The sequence below is a fragment of the Peromyscus californicus genome, unplaced genomic scaffold (genome assembly GCF_007827085.1).
Source record: "Peromyscus californicus insignis strain IS unplaced genomic scaffold, ASM782708v3 Scaffold_15__1_contigs__length_86483966, whole genome shotgun sequence".
Lineage (NCBI taxonomy): Eukaryota > Metazoa > Chordata > Mammalia > Rodentia > Cricetidae > Peromyscus > Peromyscus californicus.
Window position 1 is genome coordinate 73335380 of NW_026294447.1, and position 18512 is coordinate 73353891.

General features: G+C 45.2%; 1 long non-coding RNA gene across 4 annotated transcripts in view; it reads right to left on the reverse strand.

Moving 5' to 3' along the window:
- LOC128111134 (uncharacterized) overlaps positions 1-18512 on the reverse strand; it is a 123562-nt gene that overhangs the window by 42291 nt on the left and 62759 nt on the right. For 2 of the 4 annotated variants that reach the window (XR_008218501.1, XR_008218498.1), the window contains exons 1-2: positions 6545-14159; positions 4212-4345 (exon numbers count right to left, since the gene is read on the reverse strand). This is a non-coding gene — a long non-coding RNA (uncharacterized LOC128111134). Of the gene's footprint in view, positions 1-4211; positions 4346-6544; positions 14160-18512 lie in introns of those variants that run through there. The other 2 variants (XR_008218500.1, XR_008218499.1) reach the window with 2 other exon arrangements.

Genomic DNA, 18512 nt, shown 5'->3' on the forward strand with positions numbered 1-18512 from the left:
CATCCATCCATCCATCCATCCATCCATCCATCCATCCATCCATCCATCCATCCATCCATCCATCCATCCAGTCTATCTATCCACCTACTCATCTACCTATCCATCTGTCTGTCTGTCTATCTACTTACCTACTTACCAACCTAGATATCTATCTGACACAGGGTTTCATGTAGCCAAAGCTGACCTTGAATTCTTGCTTTCTGCCTCTACCTCCAGCATGCTGGGATTGCTGCCATGTGCAATGACCCTCAGTTTTAAGCAGTGCTGGTGGGGTCAATTATACTGTACAAGAATTCCACCAACTGACCCTTATCCCTAGCCCTCGAACATGCTTTTTGTCTGGAACAGCAACATGGTAGGCTGTTATCATCCAGGGCTTAATCCTTTGGTAGTGGCCTAGGAGGTTGATAAGTCGTGAGACATGAATTTTAGGAGCCACCCGGTACTCAAGAATGATCACTCATGGGTAAGAATACCTAGCTGACCACCATCCATGTCTCAGAACAGCTTTGATATTTGGTACCTACTTTCAAATGTTAGTGACATAAGAAGTGAAAACCTAACATCTTATAGAGGCTACCCATCTCCTATAAGTTTGTTTGGCCCAGTTTTGCCTTATAACATAGCTAGGAAAGCATATTGGTTATCAACATTTGGGGGAATCTATTTTTATAGATGAGAATGCATACTTAACCACAGGGTCCACTCTATATACTCAGTTAGGTTTGCCACATATTTGGTATCTTGTATCTACCATTAGGGTGCGACACTGAATAGTCTTGTAAGATTCTCTGTACTCTGCCTAGTCATCTTTCCCCATTCAGGATCCCTGTCAACCCATGGTCTCCTCACTGCCTGTGGTGGTTTGAAGGAGAATGGTCCCCATAGGCTAACGTATTTGAATGCTTGTTTTGAAGTTGTAGAACAGTTTCGGGGAGAACTGGGAGGTGGGGTCTTTTTGGAGGAGGTGTGTCACGGAGGGTGGGCTTAGAGGTTTCAAAAGCCCATGCTATTCCCAGTGTCTCTCTTTCTCTGCCTTGCGGTTGTTGTTGCCTCAACATGTAAACTCTCAGCTACTGCTCCATAGTCATGCCTGCCTGCCGCCATGTTTCCTGTCATGGTGGTCATGGACTCTACTATCCTCTGGAACCACGAGGCCCAAATTAAATGCTTTCTTTTATAAATTGCCTTGGCCACGGTGCTTTTTCATTGCAGCGGAAAAGTAAGACACTATCTATAATTTTTCTTTTTCCAGAAAGTTATATAGCTCAAATCATAAACTAGGCAGGCTTCTTAGATTGGATTCTTTCATTTAACAATATGCATAAATTTCTTTTTTTGTGTGACTGATAGCTCCTTTCTTTTTCATGTTGAGTAATTCCACTGGACAGGTGACACACAGATTATCACTGTGGAGAGCCTACTGAAGGACATCTAGGTGGTTTCCAGTTTGGAACAATTAAAAATAGTTATTATAGACCATTGTACGCCATTGCACAAACATACATTTTTCACTTCACTTTGAAAAATATGTAGCTCTTTGCTAGCTAGATCATAGGGTAAGTCAATGTTGAACGTTTTTACAAAATTGCCAAATTGTCTTCCAATCAGCTGTACCAGTTGACCACCTATTGATAATGAGTTATCATTCCTGTTGTTCTCCACCCTTAGCAGGGCTTGATGTTAGTATGTGTGTGTGTATTAATTTTAGTTATTCCTATATAAGTATGCAGTGGTACTGCATTATTGTTTTAATTTGAAATCCCCTTATGATGTGTGCTTATTAGCCATCTGTTTATGCTCTTTGGTGAAGTACCTGTTTAGACCTCTAGCCTAATTTTTTGGTCAGGTCACATATATATGAAGAATTCTTTGTATATTTTAGACTATTAGTGCTTTATTGGATATGCATTTTGCAAGCATTTTCTCCTAGTCTACGGTTTGTCTTCTCATACTTTAAATCGTGTTTTTCACAGAGCTGCAAGCATAGCTTGTCAGCTGTTGATGATGATGATGATGATGATGATGATGATGAGAGAGAGAGAGAGTGTGTGTGTGTGTGTGTGTGTGTGTGTGTGTGTGTGTGTGTGTGTGTGTGTGTTCCTGTGAGTGAGCATGCAGAAGCCAGAGGAAGGCTGTCAGGTGTCCTTCTCCGTAGCCTCCATCTGTGTCGTTCTGCTTCCTGGCCACCATGAGGCGAACAGCGTTTTTCTCTCTCACTACCACAGTGGTCAGCTTTGCCTCGAACCCAAAGTAACAGAGCCAGCCAAGCATGGCAACTCTGAAAACTGAGCCAAAAATAAACTCTCTTCTTTCTTTTCCTTTTGAGTCATTTTCTTTGAGTATTTGTTGCAACAACTAACACACAATTTGTTGCTAACCTGAAGCTCCCTGTATCCTGGGGAAGGCAGGGAAAGCATTTTGATGAACAAAGTAGCTGCTACAGTGCTTTGGAGCGTGTGAGATGAAGCAGAAGTTTGTGTACAAAGCTATATCACTTACAGTGTGTGTGTGCATGCTTGTGTGTGTGTGTGTGTGTGTGTGTGTGTGTGTGTGTGTGTGTGTGTATGTGTGTGTTAAGATTTTCTTTCACCTTCAGAGCTGCACATCATTGGCTGTAGACAGCCAATCAAGTTGAAGATCCTCCTTTGGAATTTCAGAAGGAAATTTTCTAGTCCACAGGACCATAAAACTAGGCAGAGGCAAACTTCTCAGTACTCTAAGTAGTGGATTTCAATCTCAATGCATGTAAATATTACTAGAGAACTTTAAAACCCCACCAATGCCTGGGCCCTACCCGACACCAAATTAAATTGGGTCTCCAGGCTGGGGCCCAAGTCATGCACCCATCCCCAGGTGATTTGATCTCATGACTTGGGCTTAGAACCACTTATCTAAGTGTATGATGCTCAGGCTATTCCCTCTTGAGGTGAACTGGAACTCAGTACTGTTATCTGAGCAAAGATCCTGCACCCACTCCTGTGGAGGAGGCAGTTGACAAACGCCTTCTTCAATGACATCACAAGTAGCTAATCCACAAAAAGTGGCTAATCCACAAAAAGAGATGTGAGTTTCCTTCTTAATAAAAATGTTCTCTCTTTCAAGGGAAGAGGAGGAGGCAGAACTGAAACCCACCAAGATAATTGAAGTAAATAACTCTGCTCCTGATGACAAGAAGTTCTTCTACAAAAGCATTAAGTAAAGAGCAAGCCTCACTTTTAGAAGGAACCATGTGCACTGAATCTTCCCCTTTGCTGCTGTCTAGAAATTTCCACATTCATTTGCAGTTGCTGACACATTTCTTGTTATGGAGAGAACAGTCTCCTTCCCACATTCTCCTTTCTTTAGACAAGTTAGTTCTTGAGATGTTTAAAGGGGGGCATGAGAAATCTTATCAAACCAGGAATCAAATACATTTTTTTCCCTCTGTCTCATTCAACAATTGACCAAGAGACATAGTAGGGATGATTTTGTTTTGATTTGTTTTTGAGACAGGGTCTCTCTACGGAGCCCTGACTGTTCTGGAACCCACTATATAAACTAGGTTGGCTTCAAACTTATAGAGACTGCCCCGGTTCTGCCTCCCTAGGGCACAGATTAAAGGCTTGAGCCACCACACCCCGCTCAGGGAGGAGTTTTTAGAGTAGTTCCTGCCTAACAGACTGGCCAACATCCGACAGACCTAAGATGAATCAAGCCACTGGAAGAGGGTAATCTGGGGGAATAAACAGCCAGGAACCAATCAATACTCCACATCTTAAACAAAACAAGAGGCCACATATAGAGTTTTTCTATTAAGAGTAAATGAGGAATGAGATGGGTATGGCGAATTCTAATTGGTCTTAATAATAAAAACCCAGAGTTAGATATTGGGGTAACTGCTGAAAGATCAGAGAGACAAAGGAAAAAGCCACAGCCACTTCTTACCTTGCCAAACTTCTCAGCCTGAAAAAGGGGCTGAGCTCCTGTCTCCTCCCACCTTACATTCCTCTCTCTGCCTAGCCATATCACTTCCTGTCTCCACCTCCCTAGTGCAGGGATTAAAGGCATGTGCCTCCCAAGTACTAGGATCAAAGGCATGAGATCCCAAGTGCTGGGATTAAAGGCATGAGCCACCACTGCCTGGCTTCTATGGTTAACCAGTGGCTAGCTCCACACTCTGATCTCTAGGCAAGCTTTGTTAGAACAAAAACAAACAGAGGCACACTGACCTGCTTCAGAAGTTAAGCTGCTTTCCTTCCGGGATGAGGAAAGGGGCTCCACCCTTCTGGGGTTGGGGTTGCTGGTTCAGTGTGCTGATTCAGTGTACCTAAGCCCATAGATGGTGGTCATAGAGATCATGGCTCTACAGCAAGGAGAAAGTGAAAAAGGTTAATATCTGAAATAATAAGAAATGGAGAGAGATGAGGAGAGGCAGGGAGCGGGTTCATACACAAAGGTCCCTACTTCTCAGATCTGTTTCTAATTCCTTATGTTACTGGTTCATCTCTGACTTAGGGGAAGCTTCCATGGACCCCAGAAGTTGGCTCTTGGGTTTAGAATAGACTAGTAGCCTGTCATCAATCTCATGGCAGTCATTAGTGAGTCTGGGGAAGAGATGATTGGTACAATAACTGCTTAGCTGGCCTCACCATCATGGGAAAATGACTCAAGATCTGTATTCTGTCAATGTCATGATGGAAGGCAATGTCTTTTACGTCATCATCACAGCTTCTGTTAGATTTGTTTGCTGAGTGTCTGGGACATGGCAGGTTAGTTTAGTTAAGAGTGGAAGGACACATTGGACTGAGAGCCTAAGAGGGGACCCACAATGCACTTACACTGTCAGGAAGGTGAAAGACAGAAGGGCAGGAAGACCAGGAGTCGTGGTCCCCAACACGAGCTCTAGAGCATGCTGTTTGCCTCTTGTCTCTGTGATATTTTTCCAGAACTTGATTTTAGGGTTTGGACAATAAAACAATGAGAATAATAGCCATTGGTATCTAGTCCATCCCAGACACCAAGCAGTATTGTGGGTAATTCCCCTCTCAGGCCCTGCACCTCTCTCTCACTTCCTCGCCTTCTTTGGCTTCCCCTTGGGTTGTGTCAAGGGGAGATGAGAATAGTAAGAGAAAATAGGGGCTTCTGTTACTCCCTTTTCTTTTTCCCCTAGCCCCCGAGTAACACCACTTTTCATGAACTTACAGAATGCCTCACTCATTGTTATGGTAGCCCTCAGAATATTGCCTCCCTTGATGGAACTCACATGCCAAAATAAGTTTGGTGGAGGTGGATCTAGAGCAATTTTTCTTGTCTCAAAACTTAAGATTTGGGTCATCAAACCAGATCTGATTCTGAAACCCTTCCCGCCCATGTCTACCAAAATGGCCATATCTAATTTCCTGGAAAGTATTGAACTTGCACAACACCTCAGCTACTGGGAAAGGGCAGTTTAGCATGCTAGAAGAGGCCCCTTGCTGAGTCAGAGCAGTGAGACTTGAGAACTCTCTTTAAGATGTCTTGGGTGTATAACTTCTTTTCTGCTGGCCATAGTGATTCACTGTTACAATTGTCACCAAAATAGAGCACAAAGGGCCATCTGAGAAGAGGATGTCTCAACCTCCTTTCTCTGTGGCCATAAACCAGAGCGACCCACATGCTGCTTGGAGCCTTCTTCTTTCCTAGTAATGCCTAGCCAGTCCTTTCACCTGTATCTGATGTCCTTGTTTCCCAGGGGAAGGCCTCACCCTGTAGGCCCAAGCTTTACCAGTTCCCCCTAGTCTCCTGATCTCATCTCCATCACCAATTGCTTTGGGCTTGGGAGTCCATGATGCAATTCTGACTGAAAAGATGTGAGGGGAAGTCGAGGGAGATGCTCCCAGGAAGGAATTTCTTGCTCCTAAGAAAGTATGTGAGTGAGGATCTTTTGTTTTCCCCGTGTTAAATATCATTGCCTGCATTGATGCCTAAGATGACTTGAGCAGAGTCATTCTAAGGGAACATCACTGGAAGGGTGGGAAGCAGTAAGAGGGAGAACCTGGGAGCTGTTCTCAGCATTGGTCCTGGTACAAGTACCCCTGCCTGTCTGTCTCAACGTGTTTTGTGAGATAATAAGTATTCCTGTAATTTTTGGTAATATATTTGGACGGTTCTAACTCCTTTCTGCTGCATCTTTAATGGTTTGCAAGCACAGGAGACACTGAATGCCCTTCTCAGTGTTAATATCTAATGACATTGACCAAAGAGAATAATTCTGTCCTGATCATTCTGTATTCTCCTATTCTGTTGGCTGTGCCAAAACTGCTATGTGGTTCCTTTAAATGGTCACCCAGTCACAGTTCCATAAATCAAAAAGAGCTCTAGACATTTCAGAGTCACTGTTTTGAGTCTGGAGCCTTGACCTCCAACACCCACTTCTCCTAGTTTTCAACTAAATTCTCCATCTTTTCCTCAGGATTGGCCGTGAGTACCCTTTACAGCTTTGGCACAGGTAAAAGGGTTTCAGTTCCATTGTCTTTAGACCTACTACAACAGAGAAATGTCATGACTGAGGGAAGCTACTCACATCATGGCAGCGAGGAAGAGGGAGGAGGAGGGGGAGAAAGGGATGGGCAGGTCTGCTCTTCAAAGGCATGTCCTCCTTCCCTGCCATCTACTTCCTCCACCTAGGTTCCACTCCTTCAAGTCTCCAACACTTCTCAGAATAGTGACACCAGCTAGGGACCAAGATTTCAACAGGAGCCCATGGGGAACATTTCACGTTGATCAACGCCTTCCCATTTTAGAGCTTGGTACCATCTCCACTCCTCAAACTCAGGGTCATCTTAGGATCTTTGTTCTCGTGTTTTCGTTTGAGTTTCTCTTAGGGGCCCCACTGCCAGGAAGCCTGTCTACCCAGAGCTGAGGTTTGGGCCGGTTACCGAGTCTCTTTTCTCTGTTTATAGTGGCTCAGAGTTCATTCCTTCCCGTTGAGTTCTGAGTAGTCTCCCATTCTGTTCCCAGGGAGGATTGCTTGTCTGCGGTGTGGGTTTTACAGAAAAAGCCAGCTGCGGCTGTTACCTGGGATGTGTCTCCTCTTCTGCCTGTCATCCACACAGTTGTCTCCGCCCCTTCTCTGACACGCAGGAATTTTCGCTGCTGCTCTGGAAGCTTTCAATGGGAAGAGGAGCCGATTGAATCCCGTTCTGTTTCACGTTGCTGACCACCACCTCATCACCAAGTTTAAGAGATGGCTTTTTTTTTTTCCTGCTTGACTTTTCAGTCCCACACCATGAAGACTCCATTAGGAGGAACCGAGTGGTATGTAAGAATGAACCCAAAGTCTCCTTGCCCTGGTTCTTACAGGCCATGCCTGCCTACCGCCCAAGCCTCTGCCAGCTTCTAAATTCCACGCTTCCAAACAAGACAGTAAAACATTCGACTCTGCGGATTGCTAACAGATTCTTGGACTGGAGCACACGTCGCCCCCAATGTGTCTTACTGGCTAACAGTGTAAAGTACAATGGGCTAACATATGCAATGCATTGTCTTTCCTTTTTAAAAACTCTTTTCATAAAACTCCTTAATTGACTCAGGCTTGAACTTCCTGTGGCATGAAACCAAATAGAATTACACTTAAGTTAAAAATGCAAATGTATCCCAGATACCACGGCCGATGTATGCTTGGGGACGCTGAAGCCTGAAGACTTGTGTGCATACTGAGATGTGAAGGGAGACTCTTAGGATTCAGGTATCTGACATATAAACGTTTATAGGAACGCTTTAAACGTTTTTGCTTTCTTAGGATGGTAAAACTATCTTTGACTTTGGAATCCTAGAATGCCAGACCCAGGAAGACTTCCGTGGGATCACTGGATCATTCTCCAGATGGTAGAGAGGATGCTGAGGAAAGGATTTCAGGATACATCACGTAGCAACAGAGCAAGGGCCAGGCCCTATCCCACACACCCAGGTTCAGCTTCAACTCTGTCAGTCACCGTCCTACACACTGAGATGTCTTAAAGTCGCCCCAAGTGTTGGGAAGTCCACGCCAGAACTTTGTTGGCTCTGTTCCTCATTCTGCAGGAACTAGACAAGACTGTTTCTTCAGTGTTTGCTCAGGAGACAGAACAGAAAGGAATGCCAGCCTCCCTCCCTTGTCTCCAGCCCCACACTGCAAACAAGATGCCCACACGGCCATAGAGGTCAGTTAGTGCTGCCTTGTGCGGATTCTTTTCCAGCCACTCATTTTAGCGCAGACATCTCCTTCTTGCGATTCATTCATAACTGTTCTATGGATGTCCACAGCCTGGTGACACCGTTGCTCATCACGTCTCCCTGTCTCGTGGCATGTCAGGGGACATCATTTGGGGCATGCATAGATGAAATTCATCTTCCTTTTTTAAAAAAGGAGTGTAGACAGCCCCCAGCGGTGGAAAACTATGCAGGAGATGCTGATCTGGAGGCCGAGGATGCGGGCTTTGACCCTGGTACCAGCTCGAATCTTTCTTTCCCGATGCTGTTGCCAGGCAGACTACTTACTGACACAAAGCTCCTCCCTGATAAGTTGAACAGTTCCCCCTCCCAACTTCATTATGCCTGCAGCCGGAGCTCTGCAGTAGAGGAAGCCATGCCAGACACCCTGATTCATGCGCTTAAAATATCTGCCGGCCTGGTTATGCGGGTGAGGCGACAAATCTGGAAAACATAAATCAGAGCCGCAGACGCTCTGAGCATGCGCAGGAACGGCAGCAGCGTGGAAGTGCCCTCCAACCTGGGGCTACGACCAGGAGGAGGTGGACGGATATGGCTTCTAGACTGGGGATAGGTGGGTGAGGAGGGCAGGAGCTGGCATGCAGAAGAGGTATTAAAACCATCACCGAACATCCCAGGCAGCAGGTATAAGACTAGAGTGAGGCTCAGCCTGAGTCCATAGGGCTGGGCTGGAAAAAGAGACCCCGATGTTAGAGAATCTTCTGTGTATGCGATTTAGTAGGTATTGACCCAGAGCATGCTGGGAAAGTTCTGTCTCAATGACTTATGCCAGACCCTTGAACAAATTTGTTTTAAGGTTGGGGAGATGGTTCAGTGGGTCAAAGCACCAGTCATTTAAGCCTGGCGAGCTGAGTTCCATTCTTAGATCCTAAATGGAAGGAGAGAACCAACTCTCCAAAGGTGTCCTTGAACCTCCAGATGCACAGGGTAGCATGCACATACCAGCATGTGCATGTGCACATATCCTCCCCCCAAATAATAATAAATATCGTTTTAAAATCAATTATAAATTTCTATGTTAAAACAGAGGTCTTGCTAAGTTACCCAGGCCAGCCTTAGATTTGCTGTCCTCCGGTCTCAGCCTCCTGAGTAGCTAAGAATACAAGTACATGCCACCAAGCCTGGCTGAGAATTTTCTGTGAAGAACTTGGACCAAATTTGGGCTTCAGAGAAAATTTGGCTTTGCCTTCAGCAGGTGCTCCACCAGGATAGAAAAATACAATCTGAGGTGGGGAGCCCCCTTAAATAACTGTATATACTTGTAAGGAAATGAAGTAGGTGTGTCCCAGTTACGAGTACCAGAGCTATGCATCAGAGGGAGCTAAGAAAGACCCATGAGGCGATCAGGAGGAGGTAGGGTCAATGACCCCACCATCTCTGGGAAAAGCCAACTTCGGGTGGGGGGGGGGACTTCCTTCATGACCAGCAATGGAGCTACCCAGTCGCTTCTGAAGCATAGAAGTGAAACACTCTGGCCACATAGCTGAGTGCAGGTCACCAGATCCCAGGATTTCTTGGCCTGGGTCTGGGGACAGCTGGCTTCTTCACACGCCTGGACCTTAGTTCCAAAGTAGTTTTAGAACCATGAAAGAGGGTTCAGACATATAGCTCAGATTTCTAACCTTCAGCCATTTGCATTCTGTGTTGCTGTGTCTGCTCTACAAGCAGATCAGGCGCTGTGGGCTGCTGCGGAGAGAACACCAGGAGTAGGTGGGAAGGAGTGGGAGGGGCCATCCAGCAGCAGCAGTTGTTTCTCAGGCCCAAGTGCCCAAAAGCTACAGGTAGAGGCCCAGGAAAGATCTAGGAGTAGATTAACAGGTGCTGGGATCAGTGGCCCTGGCAGACTTGATGGTGCAAGACCGAGGATGCCAGCTGGTATGTCCACAGACAGCAGAAAGTGAGACTGAGTGAAATGAGGTGAGACATTGAGAAATGGCTGGGGCTTCTGTTTTCCTACTCCAAGGGAGGAGGAGAAATGAAGGACAGGTAATTCCCTCCCTTTCTTTCCAGGAAAAGCAACCAGGGATTTGTATTTTAAGACCTTGGTGCCCTGACCCCAGGCAGGGGATTTCGAGTTCTTTGTGACTCTAGCCTCCCTGGGGGAATTGAGGAGTCTTCCAAGGAGGGGGCAGGAGTTACTACCTTGTGAGTGAGATCATGTCAGGGCCTGACTCACTAAAGGTGGCTGGATCCTGGGAACTTGGAGCTCAAGAGGGATGAGTTGTGGGGCTTTCCACGAAAGCCTGGGGATGTTCCCTTCCTTCATGTCCCAGCTGAGGACATGTCCTTCATGTCACAGATGAAGGACAGCTGTGAAAGCCTATGGATCTTAGATGCTGTGGTTTTCAGAGTCGGGATGTAGGTTCTTTCAGGGAGGCTGCAGATGGGGAGGGGAGTCTCAGGGACCTAGGGCAGAAGAACTCAAGAGAAAGCAGGAAGCAGGACATGATGGGGGCTTCAAAGAACAGAGACACCAAAGGACAAGAGTGACTCTTTCTGGTTGACAAGAAGATGGCTCATGAGGGTCAAGGTGTGGACTTACACAACCTCTGACTCCTTTTCATGATCTCCCCTGTTCCTACAACACAGAATGACTGACGTGGATTTCCAGTTTCCCAGTACACTCTATTCTCCTCCCTACCTGGGCCACAGTGATGGTTGCTCAGCTGTGCACTAGTCTTATGGCACCCGCCAGAAACAAGTCTACTGGGTGTGTCTTGGGGTAAGAAACGAACGTACCGCAGACCGACTGAGTCCAAGACTCTGACAAGAAACATTGCGAAAGTGTTCCTATTTAATGAAAATGACTATTTTCTCATTCTACTACAAACCTAATAGCTGCACACGATCAGACACTGACAGGCACAGGTCAGTGCCCGGCTTGCACAGAAAGCCCCGGTGTGCTCCGCTTTTATCTGGAATCACACCATGGAGCCAGCCAAAGTCTTACCCCTGCCTCTGATGCACTGTTGGCTTTGGCATGGCTTTCTGAGTTCAGCCCCATTTCTGGTCTGACATTGCTTTCCTGTCCTTATCTAGCGTGACCACTGTCCTGTGATGTCCTGTAACCAGCTGGGGGCTTCATGGGGTGGGACTAGTGGCTTTTTTGGCTTGCTCTCATCCCAGCACCCTCCCCTCCATCTCTCTTCACCCCTGCTTTTTAATGCAGCTCTGGGTTCGCTCTCATTTTTCCAAGGTTTAGCTTAAATGCACATCAAAGAGTCCTCTTCAAAACCCAGGTAAGCAGACCCTGCTGGTTCCTCTGTACTTACTACATTGTTTCATCTCACTGTGCACTGTAATTAGTTTCTTTTTACTCGTTAGATAGGAAATCCCCAAAGAAAATGAGCCATATCTATTAACTCCCTAAGCCTTGTATAAATACAGGTGGAATGTTCTTAATGTCATTTACAAATTCAGTTTAAAAATGAATAATGAGCAGATGGAGTGACTAAATTATATCTGGTTTTTTATAACTTGTTTTTAATTTTAATTTTATTTTTTATGTGTATGGGTGTTTTGACTGCATGTATGTCTGTGTACCACTTGTGTGCCTAGTTTCCCGGGGAGCACAGAAGAGGGCATTGGATCCCTTGAAACTGTTGTGAGCCTCTGTGTGGGTGCTGGAAATCCAACACAGGTCCTCTGGAAGAGCAGGCAGTTCTCAGAGCCGCAGAGCCATCTCTCCAGACTTACTACTATCATTATTATTATTGTTTGGCTTATATTCATTGAACATTGTACTGAATTTTATAAGAACATGTTCATGCAAGTTGATAACATCCTTTGACCATGTCCCCCAAATATATGGTTTCTAGATGTCATGAGCTACCCAGCCAAAATCTGAGGTAAAGCTGCCTATGGGAAGATGCATTTTTTAAAACTAAAACAAAAACAAAACAACAACAAAAAACCCACTGGGCACGGTGGCACACATCTTTAATCCCAGCACTTAGGAGGCAGAGGCAGGTAAGGAGCTCTGAGTTTGAGGCCAACCTGTTCTACACGGTGAGTTCCAGGATAGCCAGGGCTACATAAAGAAACCTTGTCTCAGAAAACCAAAAACTTAATTAATTAAATAAATAATCAATGTAATATAATATACTTAACGTAAAATTACACATTTTTAAGTGCACAGCTCATGGTATGACACCTTCACATGGCTATGTAGCTGTGACTTCACCTGTTTCCAGAACGTTTTCGTCACCCCAAAACTCTATGCTCATCAAACAATAGCTCCCATCTTTCTCATCTCCCAGCCCTTGGTAACTGCTGTACTGTTAACTATGTCTCTCTAAATGTCAGTTCTCTGGGGAGCTCGGGTAAGCGCAACCACACAATATTTGAACTTTTGTAACCTGCTTATTTCACTTAGCACAATGCCTTTAAGGCTCATCCGCAGACCCAGCAAGTTCCAAAGCCTTCTTCTTGAACAAGGCTACAAGATAGTCCCTTTGCCTATGCTATATGTGGCTTATGCATTCATCTCTTAACAAATACCTCAAGTTGCTCCTACGATCTGGCCATGGAATAATGCTGCCAATGATCATAGGTGTGCAAACATCGTTTCAAATTCCTAAGTCTTTGGGGGCATGTACAAAGAACTACAAGGTCATATGGCAATTCCATGTTTGGTTTTTGCGGAACTCTCTGTATTGTATTCCATGGAGGCAGCACTTTACCAGGAAGGCAAAGGTGTCCTTCTTTCCACATCCTCAGCCTTAAGCTTAGATAAAGCTCCGATGTAGGTATCAATGGTTCATGTGCGAAGCTGACTTCTCACTGTGATGACATTGAGAGTGGTGGAGACCTTGGGGGGTGGAGCTACATAGGTCAATAAGCATTGCTCTCAGAGAGATTACAGTAGTTCTCCTTGGGTCCTGGTTACTTCTTATGAGAGGTGGTTATAAAAAATAATGAGCAGAACTGACCCCCCCCACCCCCACCCCCAGTCTCTGACTTCCTATCTTGGCACATGGTCTCTCCCTTGTGCATGACCTGTCACCATAAAACCATTGACCATGGTCCCTTTACTGTTACTGTCCAAAATGTTGTTGGTTGTTTTCTTACTCTTTGTCTCTTTGGGGGCCTGCCACCCAGCTCCCAAATAAATTACACACAGAGGCTTATTCTTAATTATGAAAGCCCAGCCTTAGCTTGGCTTGTTTCTTGCTAGCTTTAAATTAACCTGTCTTTTGTCTCTGGGCTTTTACCTTTCTCTATTTTTGTATACTTTACTTTCTTACTCTGTTGTTGGTTGTGGAGCTGGGTGACTGGCCCCTGATGTCCTCCTCCTCCTCTTGCTCCTAGATCTCTCTTCTCCCAGATTTCTCCTTCTATTTATTTTCTCTGCCTGCCAGCCCCGCCTATCCTTTCTCCTGCCTCGCTATTGGCCGTTCAGCTCTTTATTAGACCATCAGGTGTTTTAGACAGACACAGTAACACAGCTTCACAGAGTTAAACAAATGCAACATGAACAAAAATAACACCTTAAAATAGTATTCCCCAACACTGTACCAGAGGCTGAACAAATAGGCCACCTGGCCTGGGACTTCAGCCTCCCAAATTGGGAATTAAATATGCCTGTTTTCTTTATAAAATATCCAACCTCAGTTATTTTTGTTATGGCGACAGAAAATGGACAGATATGGTCAATAATGATTCTTATTTTCTGGTGTGTGTGTGTGTGTGTGTGTGTGTGTGTGTGTGTGTGTATGCATGTCATATGTGTGTGTTTTAAATTATAGCCCTCCTAATGAGTTTGAATTACTATGTTACTATGGCTCTGATTTGCATTTCTGTAATGATCAATGATGTTGGAGAAAGGCTAAAAATCTTTACTGTACATATTTTAGACTATTAAAGAAATACATCGAGTATTTTACAGAACATTTGAAATATACAGAAGCAAAAATTAAATCCTAGAAAAATACAAAACTAAAAAAAAAGATCTTTTAATCTGATTCCTTATTGATAAATACTTAATACTTCAGGATACCCTTCTGGTATTTTCTCTACTTAAATGAATTTTTCTGTCAAAAAATGTCTTAGTAGCAAACTCCACACCCAACCCTGTCTCAAGAAGAGACCTTTCTTGTTCAGTGAATTATTTTCTAAGTTTCTTAAGGGCTGTGTTGAAAGGGGGGAAAATGTGTCATTGGTTTGGGGTTTACTACCAGGTTTCTGTTTTGCAGAGTGGGCAGAAGGCTAAGGGCAATGAAACTTTTAGGAGCTGTTGGTGTTGGAAGGGAAGTTGGTGTTGGCCGGAGAGTGACAGGTGAGGTGCAGTCGCTGGCACAGGGGAAGAGCTTTGGCAGAAGGAACAGATGTCGTGGAAGATGCGCTTACATTTCTGCCATCGCATGAGATCTCTAGTGAAATCTTTATTGCTCCCTGGTGCCTGCTGGAATGAGCTTGCTCACTGGGAATGTGCTCAATGTGCCAGAGGTGGGAGGAGGCAGGAGAAGGGGAAGAGTCTGGGACAGAGGGGGTGCAAGTTAGGCACCCAGGGGCAGGGACTGGAGCTAACGCCATGTGCCCTCTCTGTTAGCAGGGCCCTATGCTGTGTTACTTCTCTTTACCAGCATCTTATCTGTGGCTAAGAATTACCAAAAATTCGTTCATTTTTTTTTCTGGGATCCTTTATGCTAATGTGACCATGTGACCGTGTTTTAACTCGGAGAGGGTGGATTTGATTTCTGTGATTTCCAGACCAAAGTTTTTAAGAAGCAAGGGTGTACCTCATTCCCCTTGCTCCCTGTCATCTTGAGGAGGGTGACAAAACTTAAGGGGCAGGGTCTTGCTGTGTGGCCCAAGATGACTTCAAACTCATGATCCTCCTACTCCAGTCTCCCGAGTCCCAGGATTACAGGCCTGTGTCACCACGCTTGATATTTAAAACTTAGGTTTCTAAAACTCAACAGAGCCATAGACTTGCTTCGTATTACTATGCAAAAGCAAGTTTGTGAAAGGCACTACCTATGGTTCCAGTAGCGTAGCCTGCCTTGGTTAATACATCAAGATGGAGGTGATTCGGTTGCCTGGTTTGCAACTTTATTGGGTAACATGGAGACCCGAGACACCGTGCCCTACAGAGACAGCTGTGACAGTGTCAGGAATTGGTTTCACTCTGTCTCTATTCTGTACCAATGCCAGCTGCACTGCAAGGCTTGCTCTCACGTGATCAGAGGACTGGCTACAACAGGCCTGCCTGCTTCCTGTCCCATGCCACAGGACATCGTGTTTTTTCACATCAACCAATGACAACTCTGTGCTCTGTGCTGACTCTTGCATGCCACTGATCTGTGACCTCAAGGGTCTGGACCAGTCGGTACTAGAGCAGAGCTAGGCTGGGTCCACACAAACTGCATGGCTGTTGACAATGATGCCTCTTCTGAAGAGGACAGGCAGGATGGGTTGCCAGATGTACAGAGGAGAAATCACTTGATCTCAGCTTTCTTGAAATAGAAAAGGTTCTTTTGGAGATGCTAAAGAAAAATGAAGTCATTTCCCTCTTACATGGACTGAAAGATGTCTTTGGGAAAATTACTTTCAGGAAAAAAAAAGAAGACAAGAGGATTGAAAATGGGAATGAGGAAAATGACTTACAGACAAGGACACAGATTCACGAAGCTGGAGCAAACTCAACAGCTCAGGAACAAAGTTCAGAAATAGTGTTTTATAAGAGGGACTTTCATAGCGAGGTGGTGCCAAGCAGAACAAGAGAGATGGTACGCCCTGATGTCAGATGTGGAATATTTCACGTCAGACTTCTTTCTCTGGCCATTAGCTCTGGGTTATGGAAATACTTGCAGACTTGCCATGCAGGGCAAGCCATAAGTCAGGGGTGCTGTCCCTGAGCCAAGCTCAAGCTGGATATGCTGTCCTCAGCTATTTCTCCAAACACTGTAAATTCACTCTCCTGGACACCGTACCATGTGCTAGAAGCAAAAGAGAGAGGCAGCTATGTATACAGGCTTTCCTTCCCATAGCACAGCACTCTTTACCTTTGTGACAGGAATTAAATTGATTTTACTTGTTGGTTTAGAGAGCACAGAGTTGAACTGGTTGTTTCAATACACACAAAAATAATTTCTCTTAGCACAGATGCACTTTGATTGACTTGAAAAATCCCTGCCTGTAAAATCTGCACAAACAAAAGAAATGTGGAGAGATGTGCTATAATAAGATTAAGCTCAAATGGCAGGACAAGGGATGAATTTAAATTAATTAGCAGTGCCACCCACAAAAACGGTCTACTTCACCTTTTCCCCTGCGCTATGGAGAGAGCAGAAGCGTGGGGCCAGCTCGGTGTGGTTTCCTCCCCTCCCTCCTCCTCCATGGAATTCTCAGTGTCCAGCTCGACTTCTGTTTTTTCCATGGAAACTTCCTAGACTTTTCTAGGCTTTAGCTTCCAGGGATCCGTTGGGAAGCAGTGCAATGAACCTCTAGAGCTCAGATTGTGAAGCCAGGCGGACCACAAACCACTTGGATCAGTGTGCAGCTGCGTAGCTGGGTGTGGGATTTTGTTGCCTGCTTCAAGCCTCACTTCCTTCTTCTAAAAAATAAGACTAAGAAAAACAGTGAGAAAGAGATAATGCACTGGAGCGCCCAACACAGCACCTGACCCCAAGTAGACAACTTATGCCAGCTGTTTTTAGCTCTGTAGTCTGCCCACACCACTTTGGGAAGTACAATGTGGGGGGGATACTCCACTGGCCAGTGCACCATCCACTCCTCTTTTTATTTTAAGATTTTATTTTAAATCATGTATATATCTGTGTATCTATGCATGGATATGTGCATATGTGAGTGCAGTTGCACACAGAGGCCAGAAGAGGGCATCAGGTCCCCTGGACCTAGAGTTACAGACTGTTGTGAACTGCCAGATGTGGGTGCTGGGAAGGAACTCAGGTCCTCTGCAAGGGCAGTAAGAGTTCTTAATGCTGAGCTCTTAATGCCCACCCACCCCTCTTACACTGAAAAGATGAGAATTTAAGGTAATTTCAGAGTGGACACAGTTGTGGGCCAGCTTGGGCTGGGAAAACCAGTGGCTGTGGGGTAAGGTCACACTAGGTGAGTCTCTGTTTGAAAACAGGCCTACAGAGTGAGTTCTCCATGAATGGTGCAGGAAACATCCATAAAGCTCCAACCAGTGAAATGGCTGAGGGAACCCCTGGGGCAGCTGTTATCAGAGGAAAAACCTGATCAGGAACTGTGAGCGCATGTTAGCTCAGTCCCCAAGAGCACTGCTAGCCACAGCTTTTTGTCCGATGCCTGCTCAAACATTTGGATTATGCTGGAATTCAGAAATGGGCTGATCTCCTGTATGAAACGTTTATTTCTTAGATGTTGCCTCAGTCCATCTGCCATAACAAAATACCACAATCTAAATAGCTAATAATAGAAATGTTTGTCTCACAGTTTTGAAGGCAAGGAAGTCCAAGGTGAAAGTTCTGCTACAGTCAGTGTCTGGTGAGACCCACTCCCATACTCATCAATGACTGTTCCCTCACGGTGTCTTCACACTGTGGAAGGGAGGAGGAGAGTGGCCACTGATGTAATCTGAAAAGACTTTAGGATTTAATTGCCTCCCAAAGCGCCATCTTCTCCTCCTCTCATTTTGAATGTCAACATAGGCGTTTGGGTAGGACCACAGCAGATTTTAAAGGGGTTGATGGAAGAGGTAACACTTACATTTTCAAGAGAACAACACATTGCGTGTATGAGGTGGGGTGGGGTGCACATATGTGTACAGTTGCAAGTGCACCCACACGTGCACATGGAGACCAGAGAACAACCTCAGTGTCATTCCTTAGCTGCCACCTATCTTTTGTTTCTAACGTTTATTTTTATTTTATGTGTCTGAGTGCTTTGCCTACATGTCTGTGCACTACATGCATGCAGTACTGAAGGATACCAGAAGAGGGCATCAAGCCCCTGGAACTGGAGTTGAGCTGCTGTATGGGTGCTGGGAATCCCATCCAAGTTCTCCAGAAGAGCAGCCAGTGTTCTTAACCACTGACTCATCTCTCTCTCTCTCTCTCTCTCTCTCTCTCTCTCTCTCTCTCTCTCTCTCTCTCTCTCTCTCTCTCTCTAATTAGATAGGAACTTAGCCTGGAGCTACTAAATAGTCTAGGCTGGCTGACCAGTAAGCCTGGGGGATCTGTCTACGTCTGCCCCCCAACAGTGGAATTACTGAATATGTACACCACACCTAGAATTTTTTTTTTATGTGGATTCTGGGGATCAGACTCAGGCCCTCATGCTTATAAGGCAAG